We start from the raw sequence: 12,350 nt of genomic DNA on the forward strand, positions 1-12,350 counted from the left end.
AGTTTCGATTCAGGCCTACAACAGAAATAAAAGGTAATAACAACAATAAGCTAATCAACAAGTTAATGAAACAGATATAAAGACAAAGTCTGATTCCAATTGCCCAATTTTGTCCAAACACGAAATGAAAAATTTTTTAGGCCTTGTTATTGTAAATAATGTAAGTTTAATTTGGTTGCAAAAACTAAAAAATATAGTAGCTATATATAAGAATTAAGGGCCATATAATAATTAAAGTTTATATGGCCCTTAATCAACGAGTTTATCTGCATACACAATCCACCCTTTTCAATATCCATGACATAATAATTAAAGTTTATATTTTGGATCTATCACGCAGCTACATATAAGAATTAAGGGCCATTAGGTAAAGACTCCAAGAAGAGCTTAAAGCATATAGAGTTTATGCAATAAATGTTACAAGAAACATAACTTTTTATCAAGAAACTGTTTGTTCTTTTATTATCAATTTAAAAAGCCTCTTTTCAAACTAGACTGTTTGGTTGTTGTCGTACTCATAAAAATATTTTATGATAGATGAAATTACCAAAATAGTATATGATATATGCATTTGTCCAATTACTGAAATATGCACTAGAGGTTCATAACCAAAAATTAAAAATTAAAAACCCCAAAACTGAAAACAATATCAAAGCAGAAGCATTTACCTGATAGCATTTGAATCAAAGCCACAGAGATTGGCGGCTTCCGTCAATGCACTCCTCCATCTCTGCAACATCTCTGGTTTGTCCCTAAATTGTACTTCATGCATAGAAAACGCATCTCCAAAAGTCCCCGTCTGCTTCCGTACATCTGATGGCTCTATACGATAGAAAACCGGTATCTCAAGCTGACCGTTCATTTTCTTGCAATCGAGTATCTTTACAAGTTCTTCGAGGCACCATCTAGAAGAAGCATAGCGTTTTGAGAAAACGATAATTGAAATCTTTGAACCTTCAATTGCCTTCAAAAGAGAAGATGAAATCTCATCTCCTCTTTTAAGTTCGTAATCGATGAAAGTTTCAATCGTTCTCTTATACAAAGCTGCATTCAGGTGGCTCGTAAAGCCATCATGGGTATCCTCACCTCTGAAACTAAGAGAAACATCATACTTTAATAGAGAAGAAGAAGCCATCGTACTTGTTTGAATTCTGAGTCTGCTCACAGGATTTAAAAAAGGAAAGTAGGAATGCGGCACTGATAGTTGACTGAAACTTCTGTCACAGACTCGCCTTGTTGAAATGGTGGATCACCTGGTCATCACCCTTCTTGCTCTTTAATTTGTTTCGTTTTAGATCGATTATTTGCTTACATCTTTTAATTTAGAACAATAGTTGCACAGATCATCCTTATGTGATTGGGTTTGGATTAATTTTTAATTTAAAATCAAATTATATAATAATATATTACTGTTTATAAACGTAATTTTAAATTTATAAATAATGTGATATATTAATTATTAATCATCTAATAATATATTATATATATGTTTTAATTATATATTAAGAAAAATGTACTTAAATAATTAGTATTGTTTTTGTAATTTCATATGAATTTATTATCTTATTATTAAAAAAAAATCTACATAGAGATTAATTTTTTTTAATTTAATTAACTTTTCTTACGTGCTCATATTCTATTTAGCAAAACACATTAGTTTTTTTTTTTTTTTTTAATAACTCAAACCTGCATGCCTAATTAGTACAAACACATTTAATTCACATTCATGTTTAACCCACGCATTAAATTCGTTAAAAAGAATTATTGAATTCAAAATATATTAAATACACATTTTACATTTCTAACGTATTAAACATGAATTATTTAATCATATTTTATATTTATTAAATTTTTTAATTTTTTGTTAAATTTAGAATACAAAATTACTTTTTTTGTTTTCAATTATTTATAATAATATCATAACCATTTAAAAAAAAAACTCAATTTGTGTATTCTTAATCTCTAATTTCTCATTCTCCCTCTCTTATGGGAAGATTCATGCTCCACAGAAAAACTTAAATATCTAAATCATCTTCTTAATCCTTAATTTTTTATTTTCCCCCTTGTATGAAGGTATTACAATTAATAATCAGATTCATATGTCAACCTTGTTATGCATAAACATATGTTCATAATTTCCTTTTAGGCCTATATACAATTTTTGAAAAAATGAATTGGTATTACTCTCTATTATTTATTTAGTATTTCTTTTGTTAATGTCTTACTTTGTTTTATTCTAAAGGCTCTATATGTAGAAAATTTTGATTGTAACATAATGTTATCTTTTGGTATAGCGAATAATAGCGACCCCTAGTTTTATTGTGTAGTCATATTTATTTTTCAAAACTAGTCAACTCTTTTATGTATTATGAAATTTGTGAACTTTTTATTAATTATTATTTTTTGTTCTATTTCTAATTTGAGAAGATACTTTTTATATCAAATTGGATTTTACTTAAGTATTTTCAATTAAATGTTTTTTATGGATGTACTAACAACTCGTGCATGAATTGTTATCTTAATAATATTCTAATAAAATATTATCCTAATCTTATTATATTATCTTAATCCAATATGTTATCCTAATTTAATAGATAATCCTAATCTAATATTATCTTAACTAATAATAATAATAATTTCTCTTCCTTGAAAAACACCTTGTCCTCAATGATGGGGATCATTTTGTGATTTTTTTTTTATATTTCTTCCTATCCAATTAAAAAAAATTCTCTGATTTCGCCACTAATCCAATTGTTGTTCATGGTTGGAAAAGTCAACTCTGTTATTGGCCATTGCCAAAAACACTACTCTAGCATCATTCGTCTTAAGTACCGTCACATATACTTCAAATCCCAACCTCACAACCTTTTTCTCACCAAATTCACCCTAATCTACCATAGAAACTCCAAATCCAACTTTGATCTCATTTTCTTTGTTGTCAGTCACCATTCTTTTTATGACTTCTTCATATTTCTTCTCAGACAATGACAATGGTAGCTGAACTTCAATCTTGTTGTTTTCCTTTTTAATCACCTCCCAATCCACAGTTTCTTTCATAGATGACAACGATGGCAGCAATTGATACAACTCCTCCCTCATACACTTTTTCATTTTCTTTAACCCATTGGTCAAACGTTCTAATCTAGCATCCATGGTGTCCAACTTAGTCATCACTATCCCTATAATCTTCTCTAAGTCAATACTTTTATTTTCCATACTCTTCTTTGTCATGCCCAGATGTAACATGCTCTAATGTCAATTTGATAAATACCAAGTACATATAAAATAGTACTGATAACTAGAGGTAACAACTCTTTATTGTTAGGAACCTGACTTAGATTTTATCAATATTGAAAGAAAATAGAGTTAACAACAAGAAGTGTGAACCCCTCCCAAAAGTCATAGTCTCCCAATCAGCTAATGGTTCCTCAAATATCCAAATAACAATGTTTTTCTCTACCTCTCCACCAATCACTCATATTTATATTTCCAATAATTTAAATTTCAAATTTAAATATTATTATAATCAAATCAAATATTTATCCTAATTTAAATATTAATCCTAACATTACTCATCCTTTTGAAAGCCATCTTGTCCTTAAGGTGGAGAAGATTTTTTTTCTTTACATTTCTTTCTACCCAATTTGGAAAAACCTATTTTGCTTCTGTGCCAATTATCATTGCTAATAAAAAAAATCAACATCAAACTTCCTCCTTCAAAATACTTTGCCTTCATTCCCAATGTCAAAATAGTAGACAAATAAATGATTTTTAATAGCTAGGGTTCACTAGAAACTATTGATTTTTGTCGAAATCAATCGAGTTACCCCCAGAATCTATCAAATCACCCTTTTGGATCATCATTGACTTTGTAAATTCATCAAGACCTATCAATCCGTGGTCAAAGTTGCTAAAATCTATTGATTTCACTTTCTAGTTATCGAAACCTCCTGTTTTATCATTAGAAACCCCATATCAACAAAATTAGTTACACTCTTCTTCACTAGATCAACTTCTCTTCTCTTTTGGTTCTCATCACTCACTATCAATTTGACATCATCGTCGAATCCATCCTCGTCCACCAGTAACATTACTAACCATTTGAATCTATAGCTGTGATCAGACTCAAGTTTACCTTCACAATGAGACATATTCCTTTCGCTAACAGATCTCAAGACTCCAATTCTTCCAGTCATTGAAACTACAACCAAGATACTGATTGTTAGGAACCTAGTTAGAAATTATTAATATTAAAAGAAAATAATATTGACAACTAGTGGTGTCAACTCCTCCCAAAGGTCATAACTTCTCTATCAACCAAATGCTGTCCAAATACCCAAATAACAATGTTTCTCTCTCTCTTCCAATATTTGAAATTTCAAATTCAAATAATATTTAAATCAAATCAAATACTTATCTTAATTAAATCAAATATCCTATCATAAACATCCTATAATTAAATCAAGGGATATTAAATTCATTACCCTAAACATTAGGGTTCTAAATGAAATTGCCCAATTTCCTTCAGAAAAAGCAAAAATGCCTCATTAATATGAAATAACTAAAATGCCCTCATATATAAATAAAAACAAGTCAAATCCCCACCCATTTTTTCCCTGAATTTATTGTTGACAATCTGTAAGAATTCCCAAGGCTTTCATATGTTTTGACAACAGTCTAGACCTGGCCACGATTCATGAATCGTCAGTTTCGGTTCGAAACCATCGATTCACGGTTCGAAAAAATAAGAACCCTGAATCAAAACCCTAATAGGACAGTTCGTCCACGGTTCCAGTTCATGGCTCCAGTTCGAAATCGATGGTTTCGGTTCGAAATCGATATTGAACCGTCAATTCTAATATATGATCTTGATTTAATTTTTAAATTATTAATTACAATAATTGAAAATTAAAAGAAAGGGTTGGACTTAAATTTTCAATTAAGTTTCTTACGTATCTTCTTGGGTTTAGAATAATCAAAACCTACGTAGTTCTCTTACTTTTGCATATCCAATAGTTGGCAGTACCCCCTTACCTTATCATTCACCTCGACTATCTTGAGTATTATTTCCCGTCATCAAACTATCCGTAGTTAAATCAAGCGATTCTTCATTGAAGTCCACTTTTATTTCTTGTTGACGTAATTCGGCTTTTGTCCAATCGTCTACGCATACTTGAGCTTCAATAGATTCGGGAGCCAAACTTGATCGTCTCTCATCCAATATATTACTCCCTTAACTAAAAGCTTGTTCTACTGCGACAGTTGATACTGGTGCTGCTAGAACTTGTTTAGCAATAGCTGCTAATAGTGGAAAAGTTTATGCGTGTCGACTCCACCATTCTAAAACTGGAAAATCTTTATCTATATTGTTGTCACCAAAATCAAAAATAGTAGTTAAATAAATATCAAGCTCCAAGGTGGAACCTAATATTCCTCTTACTCTTTTGCCCTTTGCATCATAATACGATCACCATAACTCATATTTTGGGTTGATGATGGGGTAATAGGTGGTAGAGAGGAAGAAGAACCCCCATAAATTAATGAATATTTAGCATAAATTTCTTTAATTAAATTCATAATATTAGTTATAGTTAATGGAATATTAACTTCATCTAATTGCAAACATTCATAATATAATGTCAAATAATCTGTAACACCATCTAATTTAAATCTAGGATCAAAAAAACATGTAACAAGAAAAAGTTCTAAAATTGCTTTATAGTAACTTAACCATTTTGTTTTCATTAAAGAAATAGTTTCTTGTAGAATAATATCTTGTTCGGCTTCTTGTAAAACCCAAATAATATTAACAGCTTCATTTAAAAACAAATGAGAAGTGGGATAATAAACCCCACTTAAAGTATATGTTGCATTATTAAAATTTCTTAATACATTTAAAACTTTTTTACAAATATCCCAATGTTGGGGATATAATGTAACTTGTGGCACATGTTGTGAAATAAATTAACATAATAAATCCCTATAATCAAAAGACTCGTTGAGTAATTCATATGTTGAATTCCAACAAATCCGTACGTCTTTAGGAAATCTTTTTGATCTTTTATTATGTTGTTTACAAAATTTACCCATTTTTTCATAGTTTGGGGATGTGTCTATAAAAATGAAATTGCTATTTTTATTGGACTAATAAAATTATTAAGACAAAGTAAACCATCTTGTACACATAAATTTAATATATGACATGCATATCTAATATGAAAAAATCTACCACCTAAATTAGGTTTACAAATATTAATTAAATAATTTATTTAAGCAGTATTTGAACGTGCATTATCAAATAAAATTGAAAAAAATTTATAACGTAATTTATATTTTTCTAATATTCCTTTAATTACTCTATAAATATTATCTGCCGTATGTCGTTCATCAAACACCGTAAATGATAAAATTATTTTTTGTAATAGAAAATTGTCATCTATCTAATGACAAGTTATACCCATATAAGAGTGAACTTGCCAATGGTCACTCCAAATATCACTACATAGAGATACACGCCCACTAAAATTTGTAAAAAATTGAATTAATTCTTTTTTTTTGTTCTTTATATAAACTAAATAATGTTCTTTTTAATGTATTTCTTGGAATAGTTTTATGTACAAGATTTAATGCAGATTTACAATAATTATTAAAACCTAAATTTTCACCAAAACTAAATGCTAAATGATCTATTGCTACCATTTTTGCAAATTCTTCTTTATTTTTATTATCACTATACATAAATAAAGATTTGTGTGCAGAATCATACCCAGTTATTTGTGTTTGGCCTCGGCTTTGCCCCATTTTTTTCGGATATTTTGACTCCAAGTGCCTTTTGAATGTCCCGTATCCATCTCCTTGTTTGAATTTATAAATTTGCCTACAATAATTGCAAACAACATCGAAATTACCATCTTCCTTTTGTATTTTCTTGAAATGAATTTTGAAAATATCGGATGTAGGAATTTTTTGAGAGTGTTGTTCCATCTGTATTTGTTGTTGATGTTGTTGTTGTTGTTGTTGCTCCACCTCTTTATATCGGCTTTCATTTTCTTGTGTTGAAAAATCATCTATAAATTGATTTTCATTCACATTTGATATATGTGAATATTGACCAAATCTCCTATTACCGGAAGAATTTCCACTACTTGTCGTTTTTTGATAATAAATAAAATTAATTATATAAATAAATTATATAAATAAATTATATAGTTAATTATAAAAGATAATAAAAAATAATAAATAAAATTAATTATAGAAATAAATTCTATAATTAATTATGAATTGTATAATAAAAATTGAAATTGAAATTAAGAAAGAATTTAATTAAATTTAAAAGAATTTGATTGAATTGAAAGATTGAAAGAGTATTAAGAGTTGAAAGAATGAGAATGAGAGTTTGAAGGATTGAGTGAGAGAGTGGAGAGATTGAAGTTTAAAAGAATAAAATTTGAATGGGTATATATAAGAAAAACTTTTTTGAAAAATATTAAAAATAGGGGGGTGAATTGAGATTTTAAAAATTGTAGGGGACCAACGGTCCCCTGCAACTCTGAAGGTCCCCTGCAATTTCTCCTTCAGGCTTCAGCAAGCCAACGGTTCCCTGCGTAGGGAACCATTGGCTGTTTAAATAAATTTAAAAAAAATTCAAAAAATTAAAAAAAAAAATCAAATTTTTTCGGTTCAGCACAGTAAACCGCCGATTTACATGTCGGTTCATAAACCAGGGGTGAACCGACGGTTTCACGGTTCAAATTTATGTAAACCGGAACCAAACTGTGAAATTCCGATTTCGGTTCTGGTTCAGTCCGGTTCTGAGTTTGCCGGTTCCGATTCCGGTTTCAATTTTATCCGGACCTATTTCAATCTGGTTTACAGGCCAAACCGGCCCGTGGGCAGGTCTACAACAGTCACTTAAAAAAAAAGGACTATAACAAAAGAAAAATTAATCGTTAAAAATTTATTTCCCGTCATTAAAGAGCTTTAATGACGGAAAAAATTTCATTGTTATAGTCTTCACCTCTAAAAGTATTAACGACAGGAAGAAAAACCCCTGTTAATATAAATAATGTGAGATGTAAATCCCGTTGTTAAAAATAATAATTTCAACGATGAATATTTCTATTGTTGTAACAATATTTATCACTCACTAAACATTGTATCCACGATGAATATCTTCGTCATCATAGCAGAATTACCAGTCACATACATAATGTCAACAATGAATATCTCCGTCATCGTAACAATATTTATTGGTCACTAAATATAATATCAATAATAGATATCCTCATCATTATAACAATATTTACCCGTCATTAAACATAATATCAATTATGAGTATCCTCATCATTATAACAATATTAATAATAAAATTTTAATTTTCAGAATATGATCATTGACAGTGATTATATTCTAATCACAATTATCTCAAAGTCTTCATACAAAAAAATAAGGAAAAAAACTATAAATTTCCTATTATACTAATCTTTCTCTATAATCAAAACTAAAAATTTGTTACAAGTAATATAAGAATCTATGTATTACATACAATCAAATGTTTTATGATTCACTTGTGTCTTCAAATACCTACAAATTGTAAAGAGAAAGGATAATATTAAAATGCGCATAACATATATATAAATATATATACACACATTCAAAACATATATTTTTTTTCTCACAACCTTATTATCAAACAAAGTAAAGAAATCCAAAATAGACCGAATCAACCATAATTTCAATCCTACCAAATTATCAATCATGAAAAAAATCCTCTCAATTATTGATAGAAGGTTGATTCTTATGTATGAAAAATTGTAGGCACTTGCAAAATTTGGGGATTTGCTAGCACAGAAAACTGCACACATGCAAAACAATATTGTTATCTGTTGACTGTTACACAAGAAATCCTTGACATAGCAGTGACTCATCTCTGAAAGAAATAGATAAAAATTTATCGCAGAAATATATATGCTGACATAGCAGTACTGAAACTTGACATAAAAATAGCAATATAACAGCATGATATTGAAACAGGGAAACAGTAAAAGATTTGAGTCATCACTATATAAGAAACACATACAAGTGGGTGAAAAACAATGACTTACAAGATGTTCGACACTGATCCACCAAGTCAACAATCACCTCCTGCTTAAGCCCCTGCAAGTTAAAGTTAACACATCATAAAACTACAAAATGAACATTAAACTGTAATCTACAGTAAGAAAGAAACTAACTGAATGGATTAGAGGTTTATAATTTTATCATAAACATTTTAAAACTTACATGTAAGATCTTAAAACTTACCTAAATTTCATAACTTTCAGCATTACATATCAATTAATTATCCAACTCACACCAAGATTTAGTAGCAAAGTGTCGATTCAATTAGTGTTTGAATAGTGCCTCTCTGTTGCTTGGATCTAATGCATTCAGCATTTCAGAAAGGACATCCATAATGCCACATGCATTCTGAATTTCTGTCAAGCTAGTCAATTCAGCCAAATTATGAAACATGATTACTAATTTTACCACAGAAGATAGTAAAGGAAGTAGTAAATGCAACACAAACATTAAAATTAAAATAAAGCAAATAGCCAATACTCATTCTTATTTTTGCAATACCAAATCATCAGGTGAAGTTAGTGCTCCGGTACTCAGAAGAAAGACATGGCAAAAATTAAAAAATAATAGAGCAGAAGTAGAGAGGATTGACCACTGAAATGAAATCCAAATAACAATGAAACACTACACCAATTAAGTGTGTGTGCATAACAAATTTTAACATTTTATTCTCACAGGCAGCTTAAAAAAACAGCACAAGTATCAAATAAATGGCTATGCTCATGGCATTAAGCACCACTAAATTAGCTTCCATTAAAAACTAGCTAAGAGAAATACCTCAAAGTTGGGCACTTAGAATCTGTAGAAGACTCAGCTGCCTCTTGGTGATTATCACCATTTCAAATATTCTCAGAATCAGTATAGTAATGTACAATGAAATCAATCTATGTAGAAAATGCATGAAAAGTTGAATAAACAGCAGTGTCGTGTCTCATCACATAGGTTTTTTCTCCACTAATTAATCACTTAAAGAACCATCCACCAGAAACATACCAACAACTCCTGGTATGCTGCAAAATATTGTGGATATCTTGCCCTCGGTCCTCCAAAAGCTTCTTGCCCAGTATCTATTAGAATCAGTATCTTCTCTTGACATGAAAGTCAGGCTACAATACAGAATCATGAGAACTATGAACAAGTTCGGCAAAAGGAAATAAGTAAACCACAGAAAGACAACAAAAACTACTCAAGAAACATTCTCACCTTTTTCTTTACTATTTTAACCATCTCATGAAAAACTTCTCTCTCTGCCACATGCAGATGGACAATGTCCCCAAAATTCTTTAAGATCGTTTCAAACAACTACAATGTAGCCACAAGAATAAACTTAGATAAGTTTACCTTGTTAAAAATGAAAAGACATGAGAAGGCAGACAATAACTTTCCTTCAGACATAACAACTCATTTATACTCTATATCTGGATCAGAAAGGATATTCAAGTATTAAAAATTTTAAGCTGAAAGCCCAAGTAGGCGTAGACAATATGATCATTGATGTCAAATGACATATATAACTTGTGGTTAAGTTCTTCAATCTTCTTATCATATCCCAAGCAGCTGAAACAATAAAGTGTTCCATATAAATATTTGCAATGATAAATAAGAAAAAACAACCGGTAATGTGTTAGGGTTTCAACAGAGCATCAAATTTACAAGCAAACACTATGAAAACATTTTCAACTTCTTATTTACAAGATCGGTTGCAATGCGTTAGGGTTTCGACAGAGCATCAAATTTAATCAATATTGAACTTCACAAACATGTAACAAGCTGAAATTTCTAAAAAAAACATAAAATCCAAAAAAATCCACTGGAAAAGAATCGAATGAAGGATACAAGATTAAGAAATTTACCAGTTTCTGCTCGATTTTCAATCAGATATTGTCTCCAATCGTAGTAGGTCAGCCGTTCATCCTCTCGATTCGTCTCTTGGGCTCTGTCGGTCGGATTTCATCTCTCCTCGTCGTCCGTCAATCATTCATCCTTTCAGTTGTCGTCGCATAGTCTCATGTGTTCCTCTCGATCAGTCGCCACTCGCTCAGTCATCTCAGTCGTTGCCAGTCACTGATTTTGTAAGATTTCGGGACTAATGCTCTAGGTTGGGACAAACTAGAGTGGACTAATCCAATACAATAACTTTACCAAATGAGATCATTTTGAAGAATAAACCAATAACAAAGAGATTGAACTAAGCTGAGTCTGAATATATTTCCTAACTTAAGTTTGTCTATTAAAGAAAAATATTTTGATTTGAGTTTGATTGAAATTTGAAAAATTTAATTTAAATTTATAATTCACATTTATAGTTTTATTCTGTAGCTCATTGAAAAAATAATATTAGTTTATCTAACAACAGGTAAAACGACATCGATTTGAAAATTATTTAACATAATATGAATTGAGCTATGAACAAAATTTGTATTGAATCGAATCATTTTTGACTCGTAAGTTGAACTTCCTCTAATTAGAGTTCAATTTGATTTTTAGGAATGAGTTAAGGTTTTGAGTAAGACTCAAAATTGATTTAAACAAATTCGAACCAAATCAAATTGAACTAAAATGACTTATAAGACTAAGTCAATTCGGTTTGAGTTTAACTCCACCATTAACAACAAGCTTACAAGCTTTTTGGTGAGAAATTTAAAATTTTATTGTTAAAAGTATAATTTTGTTTAATTTTAACGAAAGTATAAATAATTAGTCATTAAAATTATGAAAATAGTATTTATAATGTTGAATATTCATCCTTTCGCTTGTTTTTTGTCGGTAAAGGCTTTTTTTTTTTGGTAGTGAGTGAGAGACTTTGGCTTTTTCTACAGCATTTTTGATGTTTTCCAACGATGAAAATGGCAAAAAAGGTTAGTACTTCATCCCTTGGATTGTTTGAATTATTTTCAAATAATTTGAGTGTTATTAGTTTAGGGCTTTTTGATTTTGAACAATTGCTTTTATGAGTATATTCTTACTTGTTCTGGATAAATTAGTTGATGACTATTGTGTTATAATAGGTGTAGATTTGTTTATTGTTGAAATGAGGTCGAAAAATGAGATTATGGTAAAAAAAATATGTATTTTTCATATTGGCGCTTCACCTTAGTGGAAAAATTTTCACCTTGGGGAATCCCAAGTTGGATCGACACCTTGGGGGAGGGAAAAATTGCGATATTTTGAATAGTATATCACTAGGGGACCACCAGGGAGGGAGAGAAATTTTGATTTTTTAAACAGTG

General features: G+C 29.9%; 1 protein-coding gene and 1 long non-coding RNA gene across 2 annotated transcripts in view; one reads left to right on the forward strand and one right to left on the reverse strand.

Moving 5' to 3' along the window:
• Positions 1-12,350, forward strand: part of LOC123203465 (disease resistance protein RPV1-like) — a 68,304-nt gene that overhangs the window by 18,865 nt on the left and 37,089 nt on the right. The gene's annotated exons all lie outside the window — the stretch shown is intronic.
• LOC123203232 lies at positions 10,071-11,297 on the reverse strand. Its single transcript, XR_006499246.1, has 3 exons — positions 10,974-11,297; positions 10,324-10,422; positions 10,071-10,226 (listed from the first exon to the last, which is right to left on the reverse strand). It is a non-coding gene; the product is annotated as an uncharacterized LOC123203232 (long non-coding RNA).

This window comes from Mangifera indica, chromosome 19 (genome assembly GCF_011075055.1).
Source record: "Mangifera indica cultivar Alphonso chromosome 19, CATAS_Mindica_2.1, whole genome shotgun sequence".
NCBI lineage: Eukaryota > Viridiplantae > Streptophyta > Magnoliopsida > Sapindales > Anacardiaceae > Mangifera > Mangifera indica.